This window comes from Hemiscyllium ocellatum, unplaced genomic scaffold (genome assembly GCF_020745735.1).
Source record: "Hemiscyllium ocellatum isolate sHemOce1 unplaced genomic scaffold, sHemOce1.pat.X.cur. scaffold_2179_pat_ctg1, whole genome shotgun sequence".
Classification (NCBI taxonomy): domain Eukaryota; kingdom Metazoa; phylum Chordata; class Chondrichthyes; order Orectolobiformes; family Hemiscylliidae; genus Hemiscyllium; species Hemiscyllium ocellatum.
Genome location: NW_026867998.1, coordinates 70,640 through 82,557, shown reverse-complemented (window position 1 = coordinate 82,557; position 11,918 = coordinate 70,640). Strand labels below are relative to the sequence as shown.

The window sequence follows — 11,918 nt, the reverse complement described above, 5'->3', positions numbered from 1 at the left end:
TTGGAAGGGGTGTGTTTTCTTCCCGCATTCAACGACCACGGCAAAGTTCCTTCTGTGATGAACAGCTGAAGGACACGAAGATCCGTGTTGCCTCGTGAGATGTTGCAATGTAGCACTGCAGTGCCGAAACGAGAGCTTGAAAGCCTTGCATGTGCATTCGTTCAGAGCTGATGTCAGTTCGGAGGGCATTTGCGCAATAACTTACGTCCATATTAAACTCTGCCACTCAGCCATTTCCATTGCCGATGCAAATGCTATTGAAGTCAGACAGTCATTTTGGAAATAGGTTTCACATACAAAACATCTCTGCTGCACGTAAACTGTTGAAAGGCGCAGACAAGAGAGGTGTTTAAGACAATTGTCACTGTAGTATGTGGAAAGTGTGAACATGCAGTGCGTTGGGCCCATGGGGGGTGTAGCTCAGTGGTAGAGCATTTGACTGCAGATCAAGAGGTCCCCAGTTCAAATCTGGGTGCCCCTTTTACACGTGAGCAGTGCATCGAGGATCTGCCGTTCACCCACCCTCTGCACCGGGAACTCCTTGGAAGGGGTGTTTTCTTCCCGCATTCAACGACCACGGCAAAGTTCCTTCTGTGATGAACAGCTGAAGGACACGAAGATCCGTGTTGCCTCGTGAGATGTTGCAATGTAGCACTGCAGTGCCGAAACCAGAGCTTGAAAGCCTTGCATGTGCATTCGTTCAGAGCTGATGTCAGTTCGGAGCGCATTTGCGCAATAACTTACGTCCATTTAAACTCTGCCACTCAGCCATTTCCATTGCCGATGCAAATGCTATTGAAGTCAGACAGTCATTTTGGAAATAGGTTTCACATACAAAACATCTCTGCTGCACGTAAACTGTTTGAAAGGCGCAGACAAGAGAGGTGTTTTAGACAATTGTCACTGTAGTATGTGGAAAGTGTGAACATGCAGTGCGTTGGGCACATGGGGGGGTGTAGCTCAGTGGTAAGCATTTGACTGCAGATCAAGAGGTCCCCAGTTCAAATCTGGGTGCCCCCTTTACACGTGAGCAGTGCATCGAGGATCTGCCGTTTACCCCTCTGCACCGGGAACACCTTGGAAGGGGTGTTTTCTTCCCGCATTCAACGACCACGGGCAAAGTTCCTTCTGTGATGAACAGCTGAAGGACACGAAGATCCGTGTTGCCTCGTGAGATGTTGCAATGTAGCACTGCAGTGCCGAAACGAGAGCTTGAAAGCCTTGCATGTGCATTCGTTCAGAGCTGATGTCAGTTCGGAGGGCATTTGCGCAATAACTTACGTCCATTTAAACTCTGCCACTCAGCCATTTCCATTGCCGATGCAAATGCTATTGAAGTCAGACAGTCATTTTGGAAATAGGTTTCACATACAAAACATCTCTGCTGCACGTAAACTGTTGAAAGGCGCAGACAAGAGAGGTGTTTTAGACAATTGTCACTGTAGTATGTGGAAAGTGTGAACATGCAGTGCGTTGGGCCCATGGGGGTGTAGCTCAGTGGTAGAGCATTTGACTGCAGATCAAGAGGTCCCCAGTTCAAATCTGGGTGCCCCCTTTACACGTGAGCAGTGCATCGAGGATCTGCCGTTCACCCCTCTGCACCGGGAACTCCTTGGAAGGGGTGTTTTCTTCCCGCATTCAACGACCACGGCAAAGTTCCTTCTGTGATGAACAGCTGAAGGACACGAAGATCCGTGTTGCCTCGTGAGATGTTGCATGTTGCAATGTAGCACTGCAGTGCCGAAACGAGAGCTTGAAAGCCTTGCATGTGCATTCGTTCAGAGCTGATGTCAGTTCGGAGGCATTTGCGCAATAACTTACGTCCAATTAAACTCTGCCACTCAGCCATTTCCATTGCCGATGCAAATGCTATTGAAGTCAGACAGTCATTTTGGAAATAGGTTTCACATACAAAACATCTCTGCTGCACGTAAACTGTTGAAAGGCGCAGACAAGAGAGGTGTTTTAGACAATTGTCACTGTAGTATGTGGAAAGTGTGAACATGCAGTGCGTTGGGCCCATGGGGGGTGTAGCTCAGTGGTAGAGCATTTGACTGCAGATCAAGAGGTCCCCAGTTCAAATCTGGGTGCCCCCTTTACACGTGAGCAGTGCATCGAGGATCTGCCGTTCACCCCCTCTGCACCGGGAACTCCTTGGAAGGGGTGTTTTCTTCCCGCATTCAACGACCACGGCAAAGTTCCTTCTGTGATGAACAGCTGAAGGACACGAAGATCCGTGTTGCCTCGTGAGATGTTGCAATGTTGCAATGTAGCACTGCAGTGCCGAAACGAGAGCTTGAAAGCCTTGCATGTGCATTCGTTCAGAGCTGATGTCAGTTCGGAGGGCATTTGCGCAATAACTTACGTCCAATTAAACTCTGCCACTCAGCCATTTCCATTGCCGATGCAAATGCTATTGAAGTCAGACAGTCATTTTGGAAATAGGTTTCACATACAAAACATCTCTGCTGCACGTAAACTGTTGAAAGGCGCAGACAAGAGAGGTGTTTTAGACAATTGTCACTGTAGTATGTGGAAAGTGTGAACATGCAGTGCGTTGGGCACCTGGGGGGTGTAGCTCAGTGGTAGAGCATTTGACTGCAGATCAAGAGGTCCCCAGTTCAAATCTGGGTGCCCCCTTTACACGTGAGCAGTGCATCGAGGATCTGCCGTTCACCCCTCTGCACCGGGAACTCCTTGGAAGGGGTGTTTTCTTCCCGCATTCAACGACCACGGCAAAGTTCCTTCTGTGATGAACAGCTGAAGGACACGAAGATCCGTGTTGCCTCGTGAGATGTTGCAATGTAGCACTGCAGTGCCGAAACGAGAGCTTGAAAGCCTTGCATGTGCATTCGTTCAGAGCTGATGTCAGTTCGGAGGGCATTTGCGCAATAACTTACGTCCATTAAACTCTGCCACTCAGCCATTTCCATTGCCGATGCAAATGCTATTGAAGTCAGACAGTCATTTTGGAAATAGGTTTCACATACAAAACATCTCTGCTGCACGTAAACTGTTGAAAGGCGCAGACAAGAGAGGTGTTTTAGACAATTGTCACTGTAGTATGTGGAAAGTGTGAACATGCAGTGCGTTGGGCACTTGGGGGGTGTAGCTCAGTGGTAGAGCATTTGACTGCAGATCAAGAGGTCCCCAGTTCAAATCTGGGTGCCCCCTTTACACGTGAGCAGTGCATCGAGGATCTGCCGTTCACCCCTCTGCACCGGGAACTCCTTGGAAGGGGTGTTTTCTTCCCGCATTCAACGACCACGGCAAAGTTCCTTCTGTGATGAACAGCTGAAGGACACGAAGATCCGTGTTGCCTCGTGATGTTGCGATGTTGCAATGTAGCACTGCAGTGCCGAAACGAGAGCTTGAAAGCCTTGCATGTGCATTCGTTCAGAGCTGATGTCAGTTCGGAGGGCATTTGCGCAATAACTTACGTCCAATTAAACTCTGCCACTCAGCCATTTCCATTGCCGATGCAAATGCTATTGAAGTCAGACAGTCATTTTGGAAATAGGTTTCACATACAAAACATCTCTGCTGCACGTAAACTGTTGAAAGGCGCAGACAAGAGAGGTGTTTTAGACAATTGTCACTGTAGTATGTGGAAAGTGTGAACATGCAGTGCGTTGGGCACATGGGGGGTGTAGCTCAGTGGTAGAGCATTTGACTGCAGATCAAGAGGTCCTCAGTTCAAATCTGGGTGCCCCCTTTACACGTGAGCAGTGCATCGAGGATCTGCCGTTTACCCCTCTGCACAGGGAACACCTTGGAAGGGGTGTTTTCTTCCCGCATTCAACGACCACGGCAAAGTTCCTTCTGTGATGAACAGCTGAAGGACACGAAGATCCGTGTTGCCTCGTGAGATGTTGCAATGTAGCACTGCAGTGCCGAAACCAGAGCTTGAAAGCCTTGCATGTGCATTCGTTCAGAGCTGATGTCAGTTCGGAGGGCATTTGCGCAATAACTTACGTCCATTTAAACTCTGCCACTCAGCCATTTCCATTGCCGATGCAAATGCTATTGAAGTCAGACAGTCATTTTGGAAATAGGTTTCACATACAAAACATCTCTGCTGCACGTAAACTGTTGAAAGGCGCAGACAAGAGAGGTGTTTTAGACAATTGTCACTGTAGTATGTGGAAAGTGTGAACATGCAGTGCGTTGGGCCCATGGGGGGGTGTAGCTCAGTGGTAGAGCATTTGACTGCAGATCAAGAGGTCCCCAGTTCAAATCTGGGTGCCCCCTTTACACGTGAGCAGTGCATCGAGGATCTGCCGTTCACCCCTCTGCACCGGGAACACTTGGAAGGGGTGTTTTCTTCCCGCATTCAACGACCACGGCAAAGTTCCTTCTGTGATGAACAGCTGAAGGACACGAAGATCCGTGTTGCCTCGTGAGATGTTGCAATGTTGCAATGTAGCACTGCAGTGCCGAAACGAGAGCTTGAAAGCCTTGCATGTGCATTCGTTCAGAGCTGATGTCAGTTCGGAGGGCATTTGCGCAATAACTTAGTCCAATTAAACTCTGCCACTCAGCCATTTCCATTGCCGATGCAAATGCTATTGAAGTCAGACAGTCATTTTGGAAATAGGTTTCACATACAAAACATCTCTGCTGCACGTAAACTGTTGAAAGGCGCAGACAAGAGAGGTGTTTTAGACAATTGTCACTGTAGTATGTGGAAAGTGTGAACATGCAGTGCTTTGGGCGCCTGGGGGTGTAGCTCAGTGGTAGAGCATTTGACTGCAGATCAAGAGGTCCCCAGTTCAAATCTGGGTGCCCCCTTTACACGTGAGCAGTGCATCGAGGATCTGCCGTTCACCCCCTCTGCACCGGGAACTCCTTGGAAGGGGTGTTTTCTTCCCGCATTCAACGACCACGGCAAAGTTCCTTCTGTGATGAACAGCTGAAGGACACGAAGATCCGTGTTGCCTCGTGAGATGTTGCAATGTAGCACTGCAGTGCCGAAACAGAGCTTGAAAGCCTTGCATGTGCATTCGTTCAGAGCTGATGTCAGTTCGGAGGGCATTTGCGCAATAACTTACGTCCATTTAAACTCTGCCACTCAGCCATTTCCATTGCCGATGCAAATGCTATTGAAGTCAGACAGTCATTTTGGAAATAGGTTTCACATACAAAACATCTCTGCTGCACGTAAACTGTTGAAAGGCGCAGACAAGAGAGGTGTTTTAGACAATTGTCACTGTAGTATGTGGAAAGTGTAACATGCAGTGCGTTGGGCACTGGGGGGTGTAGCTCAGTGGTAGAGCATTTGACTGCAGATCAAGAGGTCCCCAGTTCAAATCTGGGTGCCCCCTTTACACGTGAGCAGTGCATCGAGGATCTGCCGTTTACCCCTCTGCACAGGGAACACCTGGAAGGGGTGTTTTCTTCCCGCATTCAACGACCACGGCAAAGTTCCTTCTGTGATGAACAGCTGAAGGACACGAAGATCCGTGTTGCCTCGTGAGATGTTGCAATGTAGCACTGCAGTGCCGAAACCAGAGCTTGAAAGCCTTGCATGTGCATTCGTTCAGAGCTGATGTCAGTTCGGAGGGCATTTGCGCAATAACTTACGTCCATTTAAACTCTGCCACTCAGCCATTTCCATTGCCGATGCAAATGCTATTGAAGTCAGACAGTCATTTTGGAAATAGGTTTCACATACAAAACATCTCTGCTGCACGTAAACTGTTGAAAGGCGCAGACAAGAGAGGTGTTTTAGACAATTGTCACTGTAGTATGTGGAAAGTGTGAACATGCAGTGCGTTGGGCCCTTGGGGGGTGTAGCTCAGTGGTAGAGCATTTGACTGCAGATCAAGAGGTCCCCAGTTCAAATCTGGGTGCCCCCTTTACACGTGAGCAGTGCATCGAGGATCTGCCGTTTACCCCTCTGCACCGGGAACACCTTGGAAGGGTGTTTTCTTCCCGCATTCAACGACCACGGCAAAGTTCCTTCTGTGATGAACAGCTGAAGGACACGAAGATCCGTGTTGCCTCGTGAGATGTTGCAATGTAGCACTGCAGTGCCGAAACGAGAGCTTGAAAGCCTTGCATGTGCATTCGTTCAGAGCTGATGTCAGTTCGGAGGGCATTTGCGCAATAACTTACGTCCATTTAAACTCTGCCACTCAGCCATTTCCATTGCCGATGCAAATGCTATTGAAGTCAGACAGTCATTTTGGAAATAGGTTTCACATACAAAACATCTCTGCTGCACGTAAACTGTTGAAAGGCGCAGACAAGAGAGGTGTTTTAGACAATTGTCACTGTAGTATGTGGAAAGTGTGAACATGCAGTGCGTTGGGCCCATGGGGGGTGTAGCTCAGTGGTAGAGCATTTGACTGCAGATCAAGAGGTCCCCAGTTCAAATCTGGGTGCCCCCTTTACACGTGAGCAGTGCATCGAGGATCTGCCGTTCACCCCTCTGCACCGGGAACTCCTTGGAAGGGGTGTTTTCTTCCCGCATTCAACGACCACGGCAAAGTTCCTTCTGTGATGAACAGCTGAAGGACACGAAGATCCGTGTTGCCTCGTGAGATGTTGATGTTGCAATGTAGCACTGCAGTGCCGAAACGAGAGCTTGAAAGCCTTGCATGTGCATTCGTTCAGAGCTGATGTCAGTTCGGAGGGCATTTGCGCAATAACTTACGTCCAATTAAACTCTGCCACTCAGCCATTTCCATTGCCGATGCAAATGCTATTGAAGTCAGACAGTCATTTTGGAAATAGGTTTCACATACAAAACATCTCTGCTGCACGTAAACTGTTGAAAGGCGCAGACAAGAGAGGTGTTTTAGACAATTGTCACTGTAGTATGTGGAAAGTGTGAACATGCAGTGCGTGGGCACCTGGGGGGTGTAGCTCAGTGGTAGAGCATTTGACTGCAGATCAAGAGGTCCCCAGTTCAAATCTGGGTGCCCCCTTTACACGTGAGCAGTGCATCGAGGATCTGCCGTTCACCCCTCTGCACCGGGAACACCTTGGAAGGGGTGTTTTCTTCCCGCATTCAACGACCACGGCAAAGTTCCTTCTGTGATGAACAGCTGAAGGACACGAAGATCCGTGTTGCCTCGTGAGATGTTGCAATGTAGCACTGCAGTGCCGAAACGAGAGCTTGAAAGCCTTGCATGTGCATTCGTTCAGAGCTGATGTCAGTTCGGAGGGCATTTGCGCAATAACTTACGTCCATTTAAACTCTGCCACTCAGCCATTTCCATTGCCGATGCAAATGCTATTGAAGTCAGACAGTCATTTTGGAAATAGGTTTCACATACAAAACATCTCTGCTGCACGTAAACTGTTGAAAGGCGCAGACAAGAGAGGTGTTTTAGACAATTGTCACTGTAGTATGTGGAAAGTGTGAACATGCAGTGCGTTGGGCCATGGGGGGGTGTAGCTCAGTGGTAGAGCATTTGACTGCAGATCAAGAGGTCCCCAGTTCAAATCTGGGTGCCCCCTTTACACGTGAGCAGTGCATCGAGGATCTGCCGTTCACCCCTCTGCACCGGGAACACCTTGGAAGGGGTGTTTTCTTCCCGCATTCAACGACCACGGCAAAGTTCCTTCTGTGATGAACAGCTGAAGGACACGAAGATCCGTGTTGCCTCGTGAGATGTTGCAATGTAGCACTGCAGTGCCGAAACGAGAGCTTGAAAGCCTTGCATGTGCATTCGTTCAGAGCTGATGTCAGTTCGGAGGGCATTTGCGCAATAACTTACGTCCAATTAAACTCTGCCACTCAGCCATTTCCATTGCCGATGCAAATGCTATTGAAGTCAGACAGTCATTTTGGAAATAGGTTTCACATACAAAACATCTCTGCTGCACGTAAACTGTTGAAAGGCGCAGACAAGAGAGGTGTTTTAGACAATTGTCACTGTAGTATGTGGAAAGTGTGAACATGCAGTGCGTTGCCACTGGGGGTGTAGCTCAGTGGTAGAGCATTTGACTGCAGATCAAGAGGTCCCCAGTTCAAATCTGGGTGCCCCCTTTACACGTGAGCAGTGCATCGAGGATCTGCCGTTTACCCCTCTGCACCGGGAACACCTTGGAAGGGGTGTTTTCTTCCCGCATTCAACGACCACGGCAAAGTTCCTTCTGTGATGAACAGCTGAAGGACACGAAGATCCGTGTTGCCTCGTGAGATGTTGGATGTTGCAATGTAGCACTGCAGTGCCGAAACGAGAGCTTGAAAGCCTTGCATGTGCATTCGTTCAGAGCTGATGTCAGTTCGGAGGGCATTTGCGCAATAACTTACGTCCATTTAAACTCTGCCACTCAGCCATTTCCATTGCCGATGCAAATGCTATTGAAGTCAGACAGTCATTTTGGAAATAGGTTTCACATACAAAACATCTCTGCTGCACGTAAACTGTTGAAAGGCGCAGACAAGAGAGGTGTTTTAGACAATTGTCACTGTAGTATGTGGAAAGTGTGAACATGCAGTGCGTTGGGCCATGGGGGGTGTAGCTCAGTGGTAGAGCATTTGACTGCAGATCAAGAGGTCCCCAGTTCAAATCTGGGTGCCCCCTTTACACGTGAGCAGTGCATCGAGGATCTGCCGTTCACCCCTCTGCACAGGGAACACCTTGGAAGGGGTGTTTTCTTCCCGCATTCAACGACCACGGCAAAGTTCCTTCTGTGATGAACAGCTGAAGGACACGAAGATCCGTGTTGCCTCGTGAGATGTTGCAATGTAGCACTGCAGTGCCGAAACGAGAGCTTGAAAGCCTTGCATGTGCATTCGTTCAGAGCTGATGTCAGTTCGGAGGGCATTTGCGCAATAACTTACGTCCATTTAAACTCTGCCACTCAGCCATTTCCATTGCCGATGCAAATGCTATTGAAGTCAGACAGTCATTTTGGAAATAGGTTTCACATACAAAACATCTCTGCTGCACGTAAACTGTTGAAAGGCGCAGACAAGAGAGGTGTTTTAGACAATTGTCACTGTAGTATGTGGAAAGTGTGAACATGCAGTGCGTTGGGCACATGGGGGGGTGTAGCTCAGTGGTAGCATTTGACTGCAGATCAAGAGGTCCCCAGTTCAAATCTGGGTGCCCCCTTTACACGTGAGCAGTGCATCGAGGATCTGCCGTTCACCCCTCTGCACCGGGAACTCCTTGGAAGGGGTGTTTTCTTCCCGCATTCAACGACCACGGCAAAGTTCCTTCTGTGATGAACAGCTGAAGGACACGAAGATCCGTGTTGCCTCGTGAGATGTTGCGATGTTGCAATGTAGCACTGCAGTGCCGAAACGAGAGCTTGAAAGCCTTGCATGTGCATTCGTTCAGAGCTGATGTCAGTTCGGAGGGCATTTGCGCAATAACTTACGTCCAATTAAACTCTGCCACTCAGCCATTTCCATTGCCGATGCAAATGCTATTGAAGTCAGACAGTCATTTTGGAAATAGGTTTCACATACAAAACATCTCTGCTGCACGTAAACTGTTGAAAGGCGCAGACAAGAGAGGTGTTTTAGACAATTGTCACTGTAGTATGTGGAAAGTGTGAACATGCAGTGTTTTGGGCCTGGGGGTGTAGCTCAGTGGTAGAGCATTTGACTGCAGATCAAGAGGTCCCCAGTTCAAATCTGGGTGCCCCCTTTACACGTGAGCAGTGCATCGAGGATCTGCCGTTTACCCCTCTGCACAGGGAACACCTTGGAAGGGGTGTTTTCTTCCCGCATTCAACGACCACGGCAAAGTTCCTTCTGTGATGAACAGCTGAAGGACACGAAGATCCGTGTTGCCTCGTGAGATGTTGCAATGTAGCACTGCAGTGCCGAAACGAGAGCTTGAAAGCCTTGCATGTGCATTCGTTCAGAGCTGATGTCAGTTCGGAGGGCATTTGCGCAATAACTTACGTCCATTTAAACTCTGCCACTCAGCCATTTCCATTGCCGATGCAAATGCTATTGAAGTCAGACAGTCATTTTGGAAATAGGTTTCACATACAAAACATCTCTGCTGCACGTAAACTGTTGAAAGGCGCAGACAAGAGAGGTGTTTTAGACAATTGTCACTGTAGTATGTGGAAAGTGTGAACATGCAGTGCGTTGGGCCATGGGGGGTGTAGCTCAGTGGTAGAGCATTTGACTGCAGATCAAGAGGTCCCCAGTTCAAATCTGGGTGCCCCTTTACACGTGAGCAGTGCATCGAGGATCTGCCGTTCACCCCTCTGCACCGGGAACTCCTTGGAAGGGGTGTTTTCTTCCCGCATTCAACGACCACGGCAAAGTTCCTTCTGTGATGAACAGCTGAAGGACACGAAGATCCGTGTTGCCTCGTGAGATGTTGCAATGTAGCACTGCAGTGCCGAAACGAGAGCTTGAAAGCCTTGCATGTGCATTCGTTCAGAGCTGATGTCAGTTCGGAGGGCATTTGCGCAATAACTTACGTCCATTTAAACTCTGCCACTCAGCCATTTCCATTGCCGATGCAAATGCTATTGAAGTCAGACAGTCATTTTGGAAATAGGTTTCACATACAAAACATCTCTGCTGCACGTAAACTGTTGAAAGGCGCAGACAAGAGAGGTGTTTTAGACAATTGTCACTGTAGTATGTGGAAAGTGTGAACATGCAGTGCGTTGGGCACCTGGGGGGTGTAGCTCAGTGGTAGAGCATTTGACTGCAGATCAAGAGGTCCCCAGTTCAAATCTGGGTGCCCCCTTTACACGTGAGCAGTGCATCGAGGATCTGCCGTTCCCCTCTGCACCGGGAACTCCTTGGAAGGGGTGTTTTCTTCCCGCATTCAACGACCACGGCAAAGTTCCTTCTGTGATGAACAGCTGAAGGACACGAAGATCCGTGTTGCCTCGTGAGATGTTGCAATGTAGCACTGCAGTGCCGAAACGAGAGCTTGAAAGCCTTGCATGTGCATTCGTTCAGAGCTGATGTCAGTTCGGAGGGCATTTGCGCAATAACTTACGTCCATTTAAACTCTGCCACTCAGCCATTTCCATTGCCGATGCAAATGCTATTGAAGTCAGACAGTCATTTTGGAAATAGGTTTCACATACAAAACATCTCTGCTGCACGTAAACTGTTGAAAGGCGCAGACAAGAGAGGTGTTTTAGACAATTGTCACTGTAGTATGTGGAAAGTGTGAACATGCAGTGCGTTGGGCACATGGGGGGGTGTAGCTCAGTGGTAGAGCATTTGACTGCAGATCAAGAGGTCCCCAGTTCAAATCTGGGTGCCCCCTTTACACGTGAGCAGTGCATCGAGGATCTGCCGTTTACCCCTCTGCACAGGGAACACCTTGGAAGGGGTGTTTTCTTCCCGCATTCAACGACCACGGCAAAGTTCCTTCTGTGATGAACAGCTGAAGGACACGAAGATCCGTGTTGCCTCGTGAGATGTTGCAATGTAGCACTGCAGTGCCGAAACGAGAGCTTGAAAGCCTTGCATGTGCATTCGTTCAGAGCTGATGTCAGTTCGGAGGGCATTTGCGCAATAACTTACGTCCATTTAAACTCTGCCACTCAGCCATTTCCATTGCCGATGCAAATGCTATTGAAGTCAGACAGTCATTTTGGAAATAGGTTTCACATACAAAACATCTCTGCTGCACGTAAACTGTTGAAAGGCGCAGACAAGAGAGGTGTTTTAGACAATTGTCACTGTAGTATGTGGAAAGTGTGAACATGCAGTGCGTTGGGCCCATGGGGGGGTGTAGCTCAGTGGTAGAGCATTTGACTGCAGATCAAGAGGTCCCCAGTTCAAATCTGGGTGCCCCCTTTACACGTGAGCAGTGCATCGAGGATCTGCCGTTCACCCCTCTGCACCGGGAACTCCTTGGAAGGGGTGTTTTCTTCCCGCATTCAACGACCACGGCAAAGTTCCTTCTGTGATGAACAGCTGAAGGACACGAAGATCCGTGTTGCCTCGTGAGATGTTGCAATGT

General features: G+C 48.9%; 17 non-coding genes across 17 annotated transcripts; all 17 read left to right on the top strand.

The window, feature by feature from the left end:
* The first annotated feature begins 1,483 nt into the window (after positions 1–1,483).
* On the top strand, positions 1,484–1,555 carry trnac-gca (transfer RNA cysteine (anticodon GCA)). The gene has a single exon. It is a non-coding gene; the product is annotated as a tRNA-Cys (tRNA).
* Positions 1,556–2,024: 469 nt separating this feature from the next.
* trnac-gca (transfer RNA cysteine (anticodon GCA)) lies at positions 2,025–2,096 on the top strand. Its single transcript has one exon. It is a non-coding gene; the product is annotated as a tRNA-Cys (tRNA).
* A 472-nt stretch (positions 2,097–2,568) lies between these two features.
* On the top strand, positions 2,569–2,640 carry trnac-gca (transfer RNA cysteine (anticodon GCA)). The gene has a single exon. It is a non-coding gene; the product is annotated as a tRNA-Cys (tRNA).
* Positions 2,641–3,102: 462 nt separating this feature from the next.
* Positions 3,103–3,174, top strand: trnac-gca (transfer RNA cysteine (anticodon GCA)). The gene has a single exon. It is a non-coding gene; the product is annotated as a tRNA-Cys (tRNA).
* A 1,005-nt stretch (positions 3,175–4,179) lies between these two features.
* trnac-gca (transfer RNA cysteine (anticodon GCA)) lies at positions 4,180–4,251 on the top strand. The gene has a single exon. It is a non-coding gene; the product is annotated as a tRNA-Cys (tRNA).
* Positions 4,252–4,719: 468 nt separating this feature from the next.
* On the top strand, positions 4,720–4,791 carry trnac-gca (transfer RNA cysteine (anticodon GCA)). The gene has a single exon. It is a non-coding gene; the product is annotated as a tRNA-Cys (tRNA).
* A 461-nt stretch (positions 4,792–5,252) lies between these two features.
* trnac-gca (transfer RNA cysteine (anticodon GCA)) lies at positions 5,253–5,324 on the top strand. Its single transcript has one exon. It is a non-coding gene; the product is annotated as a tRNA-Cys (tRNA).
* A 462-nt stretch (positions 5,325–5,786) lies between these two features.
* Positions 5,787–5,858, top strand: trnac-gca (transfer RNA cysteine (anticodon GCA)). Its single transcript has one exon. It is a non-coding gene; the product is annotated as a tRNA-Cys (tRNA).
* Positions 5,859–6,320: 462 nt separating this feature from the next.
* On the top strand, positions 6,321–6,392 carry trnac-gca (transfer RNA cysteine (anticodon GCA)). The gene has a single exon. It is a non-coding gene; the product is annotated as a tRNA-Cys (tRNA).
* Positions 6,393–6,860: 468 nt separating this feature from the next.
* trnac-gca (transfer RNA cysteine (anticodon GCA)) lies at positions 6,861–6,932 on the top strand. Its single transcript has one exon. It is a non-coding gene; the product is annotated as a tRNA-Cys (tRNA).
* A 463-nt stretch (positions 6,933–7,395) lies between these two features.
* trnac-gca (transfer RNA cysteine (anticodon GCA)) lies at positions 7,396–7,467 on the top strand. Its single transcript has one exon. It is a non-coding gene; the product is annotated as a tRNA-Cys (tRNA).
* Positions 7,468–7,927: 460 nt separating this feature from the next.
* trnac-gca (transfer RNA cysteine (anticodon GCA)) lies at positions 7,928–7,999 on the top strand. Its single transcript has one exon. It is a non-coding gene; the product is annotated as a tRNA-Cys (tRNA).
* Positions 8,000–8,468: 469 nt separating this feature from the next.
* Positions 8,469–8,540, top strand: trnac-gca (transfer RNA cysteine (anticodon GCA)). Its single transcript has one exon. It is a non-coding gene; the product is annotated as a tRNA-Cys (tRNA).
* A 1,002-nt stretch (positions 8,541–9,542) lies between these two features.
* On the top strand, positions 9,543–9,614 carry trnac-gca (transfer RNA cysteine (anticodon GCA)). The gene has a single exon. It is a non-coding gene; the product is annotated as a tRNA-Cys (tRNA).
* Positions 9,615–10,610: 996 nt separating this feature from the next.
* trnac-gca (transfer RNA cysteine (anticodon GCA)) lies at positions 10,611–10,682 on the top strand. The gene has a single exon. It is a non-coding gene; the product is annotated as a tRNA-Cys (tRNA).
* A 462-nt stretch (positions 10,683–11,144) lies between these two features.
* trnac-gca (transfer RNA cysteine (anticodon GCA)) lies at positions 11,145–11,216 on the top strand. The gene has a single exon. It is a non-coding gene; the product is annotated as a tRNA-Cys (tRNA).
* Positions 11,217–11,680: 464 nt separating this feature from the next.
* Positions 11,681–11,752, top strand: trnac-gca (transfer RNA cysteine (anticodon GCA)). The gene has a single exon. It is a non-coding gene; the product is annotated as a tRNA-Cys (tRNA).
* The last annotated feature ends 166 nt before the right edge of the window (positions 11,753–11,918 follow it).